General features: G+C 42.9%; 1 protein-coding gene across 6 annotated transcripts in view; it reads right to left on the bottom strand.

Annotated features, from left to right (window-relative positions):
• madd (MAP-kinase activating death domain) overlaps positions 1–15,368 on the bottom strand; it is a 178,246-nt gene extending 162,878 nt beyond the window's left edge. For 5 of the 6 annotated variants that reach the window (XM_060911682.1, XM_060911686.1, XM_060911689.1 and 2 more), the window contains exon 1: positions 15,136–15,368. The gene's annotated coding sequence lies outside the window, so the exon portion shown is untranslated. Of the gene's footprint in view, positions 1–11,374; positions 11,468–15,135 lie in introns of those variants that run through there. The other variant, XM_060911684.1, reaches the window with a different exon arrangement.
• Between the last annotated feature and the right edge of the window lie 746 nt (positions 15,369–16,114).

Raw genomic sequence — 16,114 nt, 5'->3', positions numbered from 1 at the left:
TCGAAATTTGTGATTTTTGTTTTTTTCCATCATGTGCAAGTTGAGATATTGAAGAATGCAATCAGTATTTCAGATAATAGATTGTTTTGTTGGAAAAGCATACAAATTTTTGTTGCAAATTGTCTCGTTTTTGTCAGGACTGTAGCCTGCTGGGGGGTGTGGGTAAATTACCATATGGGCCATTCACATGATGATTTAAGTCTTTTGGTTTTTTTTTTCGCGAATCAGCTGTATGATAGGAGCTGAGCGCATGGCTACTTAACCTGCATACAGGCATGTAATTTCACTATGGAATGAGTTACTAAACAGAGCACAGAGGAGCTGAAACACCGCGAAGCAAACAGACACACGGTAGTTACATCGGAGATAACCATTTCTAGCAAAAAAACCGCAACCTCGTTTTCCAGATTGAATGGAATACTTGAATGATCGGATGATACACGGACCGTTCTAGGATTACATTCCATCGGAGGCATTGGTGTGTGCAAGGCGCCGTTTCTCTTTCTGATGGGGTAAGTTTATTAATCTAAGGCTGTGTGGTTATTTTTGCATGTAACGAAGAGTGTTGTGGTTTGGTTAAGCCTAGGTCACAACCGGACGTACGATTTTTTGGCCGTGCGATTTTTGGCGTTTCCCAAATCGCTGCGGGTTTTTTTTTTGTTCACGGAGAAAGACGCGCGTTGGCCGTTTGTCTTGCAACCTGAAAAAAACAAAAAAAACAAAAACGTAAGCGCCCGTAGAGTTTGTTTGACATGACAACGAACCTCTGCGGCCGGTCTGCGGCTCGAAAATCAGCACATCTCACGCGCGCTCTCGTGCGTTTTTTTGCATGTAGACCGGCTGTAGGAGCACATACGGCCGGTTGTGACCGAGGCTTTACATGAAACTAGCATTGTGTTAGTTGTGTCATCATCGTGCTATCTTTCTTTCTTACGGTGTGAGTAATTTTTCAACCACAAAACGTTAAAGTATACTTTAGGACTTATTTTTGTACTTCATAATTGTTTTGGGCATACTTTTCATGGAAGGAAAATTGACGTGGTGATCTTTGTTTACATGAAAGTAGTATCGTGCTAGCTCATAGGGGGTGGGGCTTTCCTTAATGTCATGCAAATGAGCACCATTATGTGCCCGCCCTACACCCAGAGTAGCTGAGATGGAAAACTTTCAGGGCGATTTCCTCCCTTTCCTGTTTTAAGAAGTATACACTTTCAAAAGGCCACACATTCTTCAAATATTGTCAGATCTCCACATGGAAGGCATCATTGGAAAGCTTAGAAACTGTACTTTCTGAATCTGTCAATAACTCAAAATGCCCCCGGGCGGACATGTGTCCCTGGATTCTGTTTTCTGACACATATTCTATACCTAACTTTTAGCTTTTGTTTTAAAAAAAAAATCACAGATTTATAACTAAATTTTTAGATGCAGTAGTGATTTTAAGTTGCTACTTTTGGTGAGGTAGTGACCTTGACCCTGAGGCTTTCCGTTTAGACCAAAACACACGATCGTATTGGTTTTGGGTTTGCGGAAAATGGAGTTACAACGGTGATCAAATATTCTGCATGATGTTTTATTACGGTTATGATTATTCTGTGAGCGCACCAATCCTTAGGTGGATAAAGTTACAACTTAAAATGCAATTAGTGAAAACTGTAGACTTTTCAGTGGACTACAACCTTTTTAAGGGAATGCGATGTAGTCGACCGTTTATCATGTCCCAGATCAAGCCGCCATTTTTCCACAAATTTGCAGAATTTTTACCAAATTCTGAATAGAGTATTCACATCAAAGATTGTTTTATCTGTATTATTTCTTTCATCATTTTATTTCAAATTAAGACCAACATCACCATTCAAAACTGTATAGTTTATTGACTGAGTATATTTAGTGGGGTACTCCCACAGTACCCAGTTTCTGACACAGACCCATATAAATCAGCAAAACAGTTTTTGGAACTAATGAAAAAAAACATCCAGGACACCATGCATTCGTTTGACTGTCTAATTTTGGGGAAAAAAAGGCAGACACAAGTTAAGCACTGGATAATATACTCGGGCCATGCCAGACTGCCTGATAAATCTCATTATACCACAGCATACTTGGATGTTTGAATAGGATTGTAAATTCTGGCCAATTTATAAGCTGTGTTTAAAAAAAAAAAAAAATTAACTGATTATTTTGGTAACCATTGGTTGTATGCCAGGGCATGACGATGAGCAGGCCTCTTTAACGTCTTCCATACTATTTAAAGCAGCTCGGTCCTTATAACGGTTCCACTGAATCAACATAATACGTTCAGGTGACTGCCTCATGAATCGTTAACGACGTAGGAAGCAAGCTTTCCGATAAAACAAACAGCTTGTAACAAATCGATCGACGCATTACACTGGAGTCACTTCGCATTTCTCTCTCTCGTTTTTTTTTTTAAAGAATCATCTCACACACACACCCCTTTCCTTATCATCCGAGCTTGAAATAGCTTCCAACTGCGTTTGCAGCACTTATATTAAGTAACCCAGCTGCCCATATACCCAAAGACCCGTCTTTGCTGCATATAATGTAAGACTCGAACAGATGGAAACTACTCTTCGCCTCAGCTCGAGAAAATGATCCCATGCAGCGTTCCAAATAATGGCACTCGCATGGCCACAATTACTGCTCTCAAGGCAGATTCAAGCCCTAATTTCCCTGCTCGCTCCATCTAATGGCCTCCCTGCAGACCCCTGAAGTAAAGAAAGCCCACAAAGCTACAAGCTGAACTAATGATGAAGCTTTCTCACCAACTTCACCACTGTTGTGCTTAACTTAGTGCGAGGCAAATCACGGCTTGACTCTTAATAGGACGCATACAGCTATAATAAAGTTCTCTTATACCACTGTGCAGCGGAATATGATTGGTCAGAAGGTGGCGGCGGCGGCGTTATTTCTTTCACAGCACACCTCCGAGAGTAAGGCAGCTGGGCCATAGAAGGTTCACGCTGCACGTGTGTAAAGAAAAGTGGACAAACGTAGCATGACTTGCTCTGGGCCATAGAACGGCGTTCACGTTGCACGCTGCACACTTCACGCGTGAAGCGAGAAATGAACATGCACACTTTTTTCTAGGCGTGAAGATGGAAATTCCAGTCAATGCATGCACGACCCCAAGGTCACCGCTGCGCCAGCCAATCAGAACGGGTCTAGGGAGATAAAATGGACGACTACCGAGAAAAGTTGATCGAGTTTGTTCGAGAAAGGCCCCTGCTATGGGATCCGCGTGTGGTGGATTATAAAGACAGGGACCAGAAGGCACAAGTTTGGGAGGACTTGAATGAGCGTGTGAAATCACCGACAGGTATGTATTATAGTCTTCGGGCGTGTGCCGTCAAAAAGCACTGGGCTATCGTTTTGATTTTGATATCATTGTTTTAGTCTTGAAGCGATCTTTCCAGCAGTATAAAGCATGGCATAATTTGGTGATAAACGTAATTTCGGCTGAACAGACGCAACACGTGAACATCCAAGCATGAAGTTTAATGGCCCAGGGTCCGGTTCTTCACGTGAACGTGTAGCGTGCAGCGTGAACCTTCTATGGCCCAGCTGCCTAACGTAAAGCAAAATCACAGGTTCACAATACGCTCCTAATTCGTTGTCGCTTCTGTCGTAACAACTCCTTCATCGGGACTTGTATGGCAGACTTCACATAATCATCAAAAGTTAGCAATAAACAGAATGTGTTTTTTTTTTTTTTAAAGAAAATATATACTTATTAATACAATGTTTTCAGTAAAGAGACGTTTATTTAACATTTATGAAAAAGCCTCCCGAGTCAAAGCTTTCTGGTTTGCTGGCAACATATCAATCTTCTATCTATTTATTTGTTTGGAGGTGGTGTGTGACTATTTATAGCTGTAATACCATAAATGACGACAGGAACTAGTTTACCTCACAAACATTCTACAAAATTATGGTGGGATATGGGATAAATGCTTAAAGGGGAACAGAGGGCAATATATAGAGTAAATATAACAATAAAACACACATTAACGAACCTTATTCAAGACTTACAAAAGTTTTTTGTTCTAAGGTTGGAAAGTTATAGTGTTTTGAAAGTAGCTCGAGCAAACTATTTCCGCAGTTTGAACAGCCCGCCATGATATTAATTTTATCCAATCAGAATGCACGTTCATTTTCTCTGCGTAACACTCATGACGTGTGTATGTGCCCAGATGTGTTGGCTCATTGAGGTTGGGACTAGCACGTGTGAAATACCTGTTTCTGCCTCTTGCGACGATTTCGCAAGTCCACGGGTGGCGCCTATCTCATTGCAGCAAATAAATTCTGCTGGACTCGTGAGCAACTCCACGTTACATTTTCCGCACGAGCACCACGCCGTGTCACCTGCACGCAGACGCTCTGCCCCACGCTCGCCATGCCCATGGTCAGCATCAGTCTCATCCTCGCCGTCATCCGAGCTTTCTTCTCTTATTTCATCACCGGAGTCGAGAGTACCTCTCCTAGGTTCAAACTGGTACCCTTCTAAGCCATAGCCTGCTTGCAGTGTGTCTTGCGGGATCTCTTCGTATGATTCGACAGAGCTGTCGCTTTCACTTGATGCGCCCGACGCCATGATTACACGCTTATCTCCTCTATTTCGGAGAGTTCCGCTAGTGCAGTGGGTAGCGCTGACGTCACGGTCTTTTAAAAATGGCGACTCTTGTGCGGTTTAGCGTATAAAAGTATTATATTTACAATTACCAAGATATTTCGTTGTTTTCTAGTATATAAATTTGATAGAATACGTTACTTTGTCACATCAGCAACTGTATATATTTGGTACCCCTTTAAAGCAGATATACAGAACCTTTATTTTTAAATACATTTCTGAGTGGATAGTATCTCCATCCTTGACTTCAGTATGCTGCATAAATGGGAAATTGACCGCAAAGTTGGCATTCGAGCTGCCCCGCTGAGCCAGCCAGCCCTGAGTGCGTGACGTCACAGCGGTAACCGGTTTTAAGGCCGAGGTCTTTGACAGCTATAGACCAAAGTCATATAAATATAAATTTATGGTGAAAGTAAGGAATACCATTACCGACTTGCTCAACTAAGACTGACTTGACTTCATTGATTGTGGGTCGACTCTCATTAAAACAGGACAGGTGCTATAACTTACGCAACATACATGTACATGCATGCATTTTCACTGATAAAACGTAAAAGGCTAATTAAATAATCAGATGAACTGAGACGATCACATTCTGAAGCAAATTAAATAATCTTATACCAGTAACTTAAACACACAATACAAGTTACATGTATTAATCCAAATACAAGTAAAAAATGCGTTTTTTTTTTAAATTTATTTTAATCCAAGCATGTTCTCGTTTCTTGAAGGTCGAGCATTTTGAAACAAACAATCTCACTTTCAGTTGTTTGTTCAGTTCTCCGTTCATTCACTTCTTCGAACGTCAGGGCGAGACGGCAGCAATATCCAGTTTAGACATCAGACGGCTGCTCCACTCTTTTTCCATTTCGTCCATATGGAGTACTCCGCCATTACTGCTTGGCTCAGGCAATTCCTAAAACCTGGGACGGAATGGAATATCACCGGTTTTAGCAACAACCACGGGGAGGTCACTGCCTGAGCGATATGTCCCATTCCGTTCCGTCCCGGGTTTTAGCAACAACCCTCGGCTCGCTCTCCGGGACGACTGGTGCAACTGAACTTGCTTTAAAAAAAAATTAAATACTTTCCTTTTCTTTAATTGTTGATACTGCACCCCCTTTCAATATGGGCTTATAGCCAACGCTCCTCAACAGATCAGAGGTCTCATACGAGTAAAATGTGCAGAGCAGAGGAGAGACCACTTCGTAGGCCCCCAATGTGCCTGTGACCTTCTTGCAAAACGCGGCCAAATCTTTGTAGTTTGAACATTCTTGGGCCATGAATGCAACGTAAATCCACCTTTTGTCATTTTGCTGTACCGGCCAGCAACACATCTACGTGGCATGGCAAAAAATTAGCTCAAAATGGAGGATCGGAGTTGCAGTCAGCTCTGTGTTTTAGTATAGCGGAAATGGCGATGAGACCGATAGACTTCCTGCTGTGACGTTACGGACGTCAAGGTCATTCACTCAGGTCTCAAGGCATTTATAAACGAACGTGAGGCCATGGCCCTGCATATATGTTTTAAAAAGCAAAATGTAAGGTAAAACCTTATGAACAAAGGGAACAGCTTCATATCTGTGAGATATTTTTTTTAATAAATTGATGTTCCCACATGGTGGCACGGTGGTGTAGTGGTTAGCGCTGTCGCCTCACAGCAAGAAGGTCCGGGGTCGAGCCCCGTGGCCGGCGAGGGCCTTTCTGTGCGGAGTTTGCATGTTCTCCCCGTGTCCGCGTGGGTTTCCTCCGGGTGCTCCGGTTTCCCCCACAGTCCAAAGACATGCAGGTTAGGTTAACTGGTGACTCTAAATTGAGCGTAGGTGTGAATGTGAGTGTGAATGGTTGTCTGTGTCTATGTGTCAGCCCTGTGATGACCTGGCGACTTGTCCAGGGTGTACCCCGCCTTTCGCCCGTAGTCAGCTGGGATAGGCTCCAGCTTGCCTGCGACCCTGTAGAACAGGATAAAGCGGCTACAGATAATGAGATGAGATGTTCCCACATTTCACCGCCTGCCCTAAATCCACTCCAGTCCACTTTAAAGTGCATATCACGGGTAAATTCAGGAGCGAGATCAATGTAATTCTCCTATTTTATATTAAACTTTGGTCAAATATCTGTCACATTTTGTGCAATTTTTTTTTACCTTGCGCAATACCAGAAAAATTCAGTTGAAATCAAGCCATTTGAAGCGAATTGGTCCGCCTCTGAAAAAACTTGGCGTTTGGATTTCCCAGGAAACACTGATCTTCGTGACGTCGCGTGCGGGACGCCTCCTTCTGAATCCTACGTCAGCGCTGGTTTGTTTACGAGAAAACGACCTGGTGGTTTTCTGCAAATTTCTTCAACGTTATTGCGTAATTATTAAAATGGTTAACAGATGTATCGTAGGAGGGTGTAGCAACACCAATCATGATGGGATTAGTACTCATCGTTTCCCAAAAGACTGGACAATGAGAGAGAAATGGGAGCGCTTGGTCTACACAGGCTGTGCACTGAAACCGTGCAAAGCTCGCGCAGCCTGCTGGCGCTTCCGCAGATAACATCACGAATCTGGTTCCAGACTCCACTGGGATTTTTCCAGACGCGTTTTGTTATTTTATTTTTTTCTGCTGTAGACAGATGACCTTGTGCAAAATTACCCTTCTGGATGAGCGTGTAAAGGGACATACTTTCATATATTAAAAAAAAAAGAAACTGGTCCAGGATATGCACTTTAAGAGCGTATTCACATCTATGTTGTTTGGTCCGGACCAAACGAACCAAATTTCCCTTGGTCCGGACCTTTTGGGTTGGTCTGAATACAAACCACCGAACTCTGGTCCGGACCAAACAAGCGGACCGAGACCGAGCTGCAAGGTCGGACTCGGTCCGGACCAAAGGAACCCTGGTGCGGACCTTTTGGAGGTGTGAAAGCAGACCGGACCTAATCCGACAGTTTTGCTTTTTTGTACCTCGGGAGCTTCCGTCGTTTGTCGAGCATTATGGGAAACAGAGTCTTGACACTCCACCGCAAAGTGCAAACACTGTTTCGGTTGTCAAGGGAACCTTACAGCAGTCATTCAGACCAGTGGTAGGCTAGACTACAGAGTACAAAAAATGAGTAGGGGCCAAACGTGGGCCGAGGAAGAAACGCGTACCCTTGTGGATATATGGGCAGATGTCCACATATCTGAGCTTTTGGAGAGAACACACAAAAATGCCGACGTGTTTGCTGTATTCAGTGAGAAAATGAAGGAGAAGGGGTTCACGCGCTCCCCAGAACAATGTCGGCTAAAAGTGAAGAAACTCCGTCAGACCTACATTAAAATCAGGGACATTCTTTCAAAAAGTGGCGGTACTAGCGACTTGCGTGAAGAGCCAGAACTGTCACAACATGATGTGCGCTCATCAGCGCTATCCTCCGTGACTACTTTTGAACTTAACGCTTTGTGCGCGTGTCGTCTCTGACCAATAGCTGAACGACCTCAGGGCGCGTGGCTTTGTTGACAGATTTTGGTCCGCTTACTATAAAATGTACAGTGTGAAAGCGAACCGCACCAAAATGAAAAAAAACCAAAAAAAACCATTTGGTTCGGACCAAAGCAAGTGAACTATCCTGGTCTGAATACACCCTAAGTTTATAGTGAGAACCAGCCAGTCACAAGACGGGAATATTGTTGTGTTAGGTTCCCAAAAGTAGGATTTGTCTGTTACTGTTTGTAAACGCACCCTTCAAATTTGGCCCGTCCTTCCCAGCTCGAGAGAGAGAGAGAGAGAGAGAGAGAGAGAGAGAAGGGTGATTGAGCAAAGCAGAGAGATGTAACGTCACCTTGTATAACATTTAGAATGGCGATCACAGACATTAAATTTGGCAATAATTTAGTGCTGCCTAGTCCACATGTGCAAAATTAAATTGTACTGGTGGGATATCCAAGCTTGCATCCGATTCAACTCTTCACCCCATCATTATCCCAGTGATTATTTCGCAGATAAACCTCATAACCGGCTTTTGAACGGTTCTCTGAAAGAAATTGAGCCATAAGCTCTGGCTCCCTTCAAAGAGCCGTTATTCCCATCACTAATGCCAGTCATGGGGTCACACTGCATCACATGTGCACTGGATCTGAAAGGATTATTTTATTGCGTGATGTGTTACTGTAATCACAAGCACAATCCTAAATCTCTTGTTTTGACTCACAGAGACCAGCAGAGGTGCCATGTTGGCCATTCTGCACGTGATCTGATTATGTGTCATGGGAACCTTATCTCATCGAGTGTCCTCTGTCGGGAAAATGAAGAGGCAGGGAAGGAAAGAAGCTGCTCGTCAGTCCATACCACAGGATGAGGTATAGCAGGCCACACTTATAGCGTTTACTCTCCATTTCAGATGATGGGAAATTCACAATAATGGATACGTACAGACAAAGATCAGTTATCGAATTCATAATGATCGAGCTAATGACTGAAGAAAAAAAAAAAAAAAAAAAACACAACCGTACACTTTAAAACACCATCTCAGCAAGAATTCTTCTTTAAGGACGCACCATGTGGTGAATTATCTAATTTTACTGATATAAACATTCAAAATGGTTTAAATCGTCCTCAGGATGCACCAATCTGATAGATGTCCACATATTGGCCAGTGCTAACCATGACACAGCAGCATGCTTCAAGTAACAAAACATCCCAGACGGATGAGTGTAGCGTGATGCCGCCTGACACAAAATGAAGTCACGATTGCCACCATGAACCGGATCATTTTTCTTATAGTAGCTTGTCCTGAAGTGTTTCATTCCTCTGATCACACAGTGACTTACCAACAATTACTTTTTAATTTATTTATGAATTTCATATTGTGTTCACCTGGCGACTTGTCCAGGGTGTACCCCGCCTTTCGCCCGTAGTCAGCTGGGATAGGCTCCAGCCTGCCTGCGATCCTGTAGAAGGATAAAGCGGCTACAGACAACGAGAGGAGATGAGATATTGTGTTTAACCATTTATTGCTACACTGATAGTTACGCTACAATGACCTGCATAGCGCTTGTATTGTTTCTGCCTACCGCTAGCGGCCTGAGGTGGCTACTCATGTGTCGCGTTTTGGTCTTTGCTTTCTACGTTATTGATTCCAGTGCGGATTTCCCCAGCACACAAATACTGATAACGTAGTCAGTATTCTCAGGTGGGGTTTACATCAGACCGTGGAAAAGGGGTATGTGACAGGTCTGTACATCCATACAAGAAAACCAGACTGTTTTGATCATCCATTTGATCATCCACATTTTCAGCTATTCACGGGTTGAGATAACCTGCTTCGGCAGATTTTTTTTTTTTTTAACTCATTAAGCCAACCTCCATTTCCACCCATGTTCACAAAGCTCCACCCCCAAAACTTATTATGGTTCAACTCAAGTTAGCATGCTAACTAGAGTTAACATTAGCAAGGACGGTCATGATGTCACTTCAAGCACACTTGTACCTCTTTTCCACTAAGGCGGTTTGAGAGCCGGTTCAGAGCTGGTGCTTAACGTTGAACCAGTTAATCATGTTTTGACAGGCAAAGAACCAGCTCTCGGCCAGGAAAACTGGTTTGAAGGCAGCACTCACTACGTTTACATGCACATAGAGAGAATCGAATTTCTGCCGTTGCTCGAGTGAAATCGAAGTTCAAAATGCCATGTATACACCTTAATTCGGCTGAAATTGAACCGAACTTGATTTCTCGGAATCGAGCTACACGACCTAGTTTATGCGATTTCTGCCGAGCTACTTTGTGCATGTAAACCCTATCGAGCTAGTTGTCGAGCTACTTCCGGAAGTGACGAGTGACGAGACCACAAGCGGGAAACACAACAGCCTCGGTCAGCATGACAACGAATCATGACAACGGCATGAATCTTATCTTTTTGTGGCATTGTTTGCACTGTTAAAATTTAGCTCACTTACTGTATCACCAAATACATCTGTACAGCTGTTGCATAGCTGTGAATTGTGTACATAAACAAGTCATTGTATTTGTGTGTGTGTATATATGTCCAACATCTGAAGAATGTCAATAAAAACAAAACAATTGAACTTTGTGTTTATTAAGACATAAGTTAAATTGTAAGCAAAAAAAAAATTTTGTAAGCAAAAAATGGACTTTAGAAAAATATTATTGTGCAAAATAAGTTGTCTTACAAAACAGTGGTCTGCGCCGGACAGTTTGTAGCCATAGTCTGTTAGAGCAAGCCTAACAGCTTGAACACGGAACTGCTAGTGTTGCCAGATTGGGGGTTTTAAGTGCATTTTAGCGGATTTGAACATGTTTTGGGCTGGAAAACGTCAGCAGTATCTGGCAACACTATAGCTCTTCATGACGACAACCGGAAGTGTACCAACACGATGGGGCGTGTAGCGCCACGTGTGGTTTGGGTGCACAATAGCCCGATTTCACTTGTGCATGTAGGATTGGATTTCTCTGGCACCCCTGCTGGGACCCTTTGCTCGATTACCAACAGCAGCTCGATTTGGACGTGCATGTAAACGTAGTCACTGAGAATTTGCTGGGCTTGAAAACAAGAACCTCTTACATCAGAGAGTGGAGGCAGGGTCATCATGACTGCCATTTATTTACCCCCCCAACAACAACCCACAGCCAGTGTTGTGTCTCGTCTGCCTAATCCTGTCGTCTGCTATGACTGTTCAGTGTTTCCCTCAGGTCTGAAATATACTTGTGGTGATAGCTGGGGAAAGGGCCAGCATTACCTGTGGGCACAAAAATGATCTCCAGTAGGAGATGAGATTTCAGGTCACGCTGGAATCTGCTCGTCTTGCACTGCTCAGTGAATCACACGTTATCTACCAGTGACAAGGTTAAGGGGAAAAAAAAACCAAACTTCTCTTTTAAATTTTGTTAACTTTCTTTTTTTGACACAGTTTGTTTTTAAATTAGTAATTTCTGATAAAAACAAAATTGGTCTCTTCATTTCTGTTCCATGAAAATACAATGATCAAATGGACAAACTGTTAATGTTCTTTAATAATCAGGTTTTTTTTTTAAAAAAGTCTAGAAAAAAAAAAAAAAAAAAACTGCTGAACTGGACTGACTGGACTCAAGCGCTACATGTTGTCATGGTAAGATTGCCTAGAGTGTGAAAGCTCTACAGTCATACTGTCAGCTTTTTGACCAAATATTCCAGCAAAACACAGCTCCTTTTCATGATACATGCATGTTATTTACCAGCTGGGAGGTCCGTATCGTGAAATATCATGACCGAGGTCTTGAAAGTACTGCGCGAGGCCCTCTGGGCCGAGGTCAGTATTCAAGGCCGAGGTCACGGTATTTCACCATACGGACCGACCTTAAGCTGGTAAATAATATATTTATTTTTTTCTTTACCAAATTCTAACAGAAAACGAGAGCGCCCGAAAGGGAAAACCGAGCCGAGCCGCCATTTTGAATCCTCATTCACGGCTGTAATGCAAATTGCTTCCTCCTCAGTATACAAATGCACTTCCATGGCAGGAAAAAAAACTACATTTTGCCGCCTATGTAGTCCCCTATTTATACAAATAGGAGTCATTCAGGATTCAGCCATGTTTTTGCTCGGCGTTAGCAAGTTACAGGTTTTTAGCTTTCTCCTGAAATATGTTTTCTTTTATTTCTTCTTCCTCAGGGTAGTAAAACTCGCTTTTGCTGTCAACACTGTCGTTATCGCTATCCATGATGTAAAATTAATGCTGTTCTCCTGAGAAATGCTGTCAAAAATCTTATAAATCTTATTTAAAAAAAAGATAAATGTTGACAAAAAAAAAAAAATTCTACTATGTTGTTTGTTGGACCGCAAAAAAAATGTTATTTACCAGCTGGGAGGTCCGTATCGTGAAATACCGTGACCGAGGTCTTGAAAGTACTGAGCGAGGCCCTCTGGGCCGAGGTCAGTATTCAAGGCCGAGCTCACGGTATTTCACCATACGGACCGACCTTAAGCTGGTAAATAATATATTTTTTCTTTACCAAATTCTAACAGAAAACGAGAGCGCCCGAAAGGGAAAACCGAGCCGAGCTGCCATTTTGAATCCTCATTCACGGCTGTAATGCAAATGGCTTCCTCCTCAGTATACAAGTGCACTTCCATGGCAGGAAAAAACTACATTTTGCCACCTATGTAGTCCCCTATTTATACAAATAGGAATCATTCAGGATTCAGCCATGTTTTTGCTCGGCGTTAGCAAGTTAGAGGTTTTTAGCTTTCTCCTGAAACACTCTCTTATTTCTTCTTCCTCAGGGTAGTAAAACTTGCTTTCACTGAACACTGTCGTTATCGCTATCCATGCTGTAAAATTAATGCTATTCTCCTGAGAAATGTGAAAATAAATGTTGACAAAAATTGCTACTATGTTTGTTGCTGTTGTGAACAAGCGAGTCGCCAGAGGTCCGTAACTGGGGTTCGTACCGTAGGATACGGACCCACTCGCCAGCAAATCAAATTTACCAACTTGGTATAATTGGGCCTAGTCTGAATTTACCAGCGTAATATGAGATTTATGTTCATGTTCATACTTGAATTATTTACACTTTATCTTGAAGAATATTGATTTGTTTAAGTAAGACTCCTCATGATTATAATAATTTAGTCAGTCATTCTCTCAAATTTACCAACTTGGTATAATTAGACTGCTGTCTTTGGGCCTAGTCAGAAATTTACCAGCCTAATATGATAGATTTATGATCATACTTGATCCACAAATAAAATTTTCACTTTATCTTGACGAATATTGATTTGTTTGAGTGAGAGTTTTTGAGTCCACAAATGTGTTGAAATGCTCGGTACAAAATCGCAGCAAGAAATGGTAAATTTATGGCCCTTTTCCACTACCCTTTTTCAGCTCACTTCAGCCCGACACGGCTCACGTTTCGACTATCTCAAAACAGCACGATTCGGCTCGCTTCAGCCCTGCTTAGCACCCAAAACTCGCACGGTTTTAGAGTGGGGCTGAAGCGAGCCAAAGCGAGCCGAGTGAGGTTGGGGGCGTGAGCAGACACTCCCCTGTGCACTGATTGGTGAGGAGGAGTGTCCTCACATGCCCACACACGCCCCGCAAGCGCGCTGGGATCTGTAAACACCGTAAACCCGGAAGAAGAAGAATTGCGAGAATTTCTGAAGCCTTGTGCGCCTCGCCTCATCTATACACTCTTGCCAGTATCTGTTGGCGTTGTCGGCGACAACAAGCCACAGCACCAAGACCAGCAACACTAACGACTCCATGTCCTCCATGTTTATTGTTTACTATCCGGGTCGTGAGACTACCGCTTAAAAGGTCACTGATGTCACTGTTTGCGCCGCCTAACGACATCACGTGACGTCCGCCCACTTTCGCTAACTCCACCCAATGTGTCCACCCACTTCCAGCCAGCACGGTTCAGCGCAGTTGTAGTCGAAATGCAACTCCAACAGCCCCGCTCAGCCGCGTGGGTAGTAGAAAAGCGGCATTAGACTTCCCGGAAGTTGACCAGGGGAAAAAAAAATCGGTCTGCGCATGCGCGTGGTAAATTTATACCAGCGCACGATCAGACCGTGAAAAAAAAATTTATTATTTTGAAAACCCACCAGCCAACTGATCTGGTACGTTTGAATTGTGAGACAGTAATGACGTAAATACCAGCGCGACGGAGTAGTATCCAAGCGCGTTTTTATTTTACTAATTCGGACACTATAAACATGCTCCTCCTCCTCATGGGGATGTGAAGAGGCTTTGGGGCGTGTCTATAAAATGATTGACAGGCGGACAGTCCAAACACAAACCTGTGTAATGTATTTTAAACCATTTCTACATACTTTTCACATTAAAATGAAAAATACTGACTGCTGGACCTTTAACACGGTATAAAAAAATGCTGTTTGATATTCACATTCAGCCTCCAGGCAGAAGCAGCTTTTCTCAAACACACTGATGACATCCAGGCGCTTTTTCACCACAAATTACAGCCAGGTCATTGATTTAAAGAAAGCGGCTGCGTTTCAAACCCGCACCTTTCATGTGTGGAGTATTATTTCGATATAACTCTGTACACACGGTTTTGGCCAGAGCCTAGCTGGAGGTGTGATAGTTTATCAAGTGACGACGTGCAAAAAAAAAAAAAAAAACGAGAAGCTTCCCTGACGGTCTAATCGGATTCATTTATCTCTAAAATTTCCACTCGTATTTTATTCTTCCTTCGTGGTAGTTGCAAACTCAGTCGTGCAAAAACAGCTGCTTGTACGTGTGCGTCAGATAATAAGAGTCCATTCAATTCAATCAGCAGCACCGAGCTAAGCTAAGCTAATGAACATTAGCATGAGCTCGGATCAAATAGCAGCAGTAATTTTATTAACATCCATCCGGACGCAGATATGGTGCGATAATTTACAAAGGTCATCCATTTATTTATTTATGTATATCCGTAATGCCAGCTGTCATATCAGATTAAGGACTAATTCAGACTATATGGAAAATAAATAAAACACACAGTCACTACTACTGACCTCAAGCAGTTGATGAGCGTGCGCGCGCCTGGCTGGCTAGCTAACTAGCTAGCTTTAATAACGTCGCTGTTGGTCCTTTTTTTTTTTTGCAAATATGCCCGCTTTCCCCTCAGGAAATTCAGCGTATATCCTCCGGCCAGTGTCAGTTGATGCATGAAGACAACATGACCGTGCAGCAGATATAAAAAGACGCCGTCTCTTGGTCAGTAAGTGATGCAGCATGGCTACGTAAACCACTCATTTTCACTGTACACCAGGCCGCATTCCAAATCGCTCCGTTCTCGCCTCAGAGAAGTGCACTACCCGTTCTATTAATTATGCCTTATAAGCCCTACACAGCGTGCCTAGGTAGTGAATGAAAATCCATTTGAGATGCAGCCTTCATGACTAGTTCCGCATTAGAAGCGTACCCGAGTGGACTGTACCATTTAGCCGAGAGGTAGAAATACACAGACGCTTTCACGATAAACTTGTGCATTCTTAAATCGTGACACATATTACAGATTATAAAGGCAAACTTGATGTTATTTCGTCATCCTGGTTGACACAAAGTCGATTTATGAGGACAATGAAAAAACAAGAAGGGTGTACTGTTTTTTTTGTCACACCCATAGCTTTTGCACTGGTACGGCCAGTATTTACTTTAAGATTTTCACACTGACAGACAGGAAGGAGTTTCTATTGGATGAGAAAGTGTGGAGTGAATGAGAAGTATATTAGAGTGGTGCAAGACATGTATGAGAACAGTGAAAGAGGAGTTGGGATGACTGAATGGTTCAAGGTGAAGGTGGGACTCCATCAAGGATCTGCTTTGAGTCCTTTCTTGTTTGCCGTAGTGATGGACAGATGAAGTGAGGCAGGAGTCACCATGGAACATGATGGTTGCAGGTGATATGTGGTGAAAGGAGGTTGAGTTGGGTTTGGAGGGATGCATTGGAACGAAGAGGAGTGCATCAACGAGAATAGGGATGAGAGTGTA

This window comes from Neoarius graeffei, chromosome 27 (assembly GCF_027579695.1).
Source record: "Neoarius graeffei isolate fNeoGra1 chromosome 27, fNeoGra1.pri, whole genome shotgun sequence".
Taxonomy (NCBI): Eukaryota; Metazoa; Chordata; class Actinopteri; order Siluriformes; family Ariidae; genus Neoarius; species Neoarius graeffei.
This window is presented reverse-complemented; position numbering and strand designations above follow the sequence as displayed.